Below are 864 nucleotides of genomic sequence, written 5' to 3'. Positions count from 1 at the left end.
TAAAGTCAACCCAATCATGTGTAGGGTTTCTGAGAAAGTATTTTTTTTTAAGTTAAAAGGTCATTTTATTGGGGGCTCTTACAGCTCTTAGAATAATCCATACATCAATTGGATCAAGGATATTTGTACATAGTTGTCATCATTATTTTCTAAACTGTTACTTTCTGTTGAACCCTTGGTATCTGCTTCTCTTTTTTCCCTCCCTCCTTACCCCCACCCTTGTGAGTCCTTGATAAATTATAAATTATTATTATTGTCATATCTTACACTGACTGCAGTCTCTCTTCCCCCACAGTTTCTGTTGTTTCTCCCCCTGGGCTGGAGTGGGGAGGGGTATGTGGTTATGTGTCGATCATCGCAATCAGTTCCCCCTTCCTTCCCTTGCCTCCCTACCTTCCCCCTACCCTCCTGGTATTGCTACTCCCATTTCTGTTTCTGTATTCCATGGGTTTTTATCTCTTACATGTACCTGTGCACATGCTCCGGTCTAGCCCGCAGTGAAAGGCAGGACTGGAGTCTTGATAGTGGGGGGTGAGGAAGCCTCAAGGAACCAGAGGAACACTGTGTGTTCCATCAGTGCTATACTGCGCCCTGGTTGATTCTCCCTTCCTTGTGACGCTTCTGTGAGGGGATGGATGCTCCATTGTCTACAGATGGGTTTGGGGTCTCTGCTCTGACCCACCTCATTCTCACCAATATGGTTTTTTGTTTGTTTGCTTGCTTGTTTGTGGTCTTCTGATGCCTGTTACCCGATCCCGGTCACCACTTCATGATTGCACAGGCTAGTGTGATTCTTCCATGTAGGCTTGTTGCTTCTCTGCTAGATGGTTGCTTATTTTACTTCAAGACTTTAAGACCAGGCAC

The sequence above is a fragment of the Echinops telfairi genome, unplaced genomic scaffold (genome assembly GCF_000313985.2).
Source record: "Echinops telfairi isolate 266 unplaced genomic scaffold, ASM31398v2 ScPeMD7_60;HRSCAF=208, whole genome shotgun sequence".
Lineage (NCBI taxonomy): Eukaryota > Metazoa > Chordata > Mammalia > Afrosoricida > Tenrecidae > Echinops > Echinops telfairi.
The sequence above is the reverse complement of the archived record's forward strand: the minus strand, read 5'-3'. Positions refer to the sequence as shown.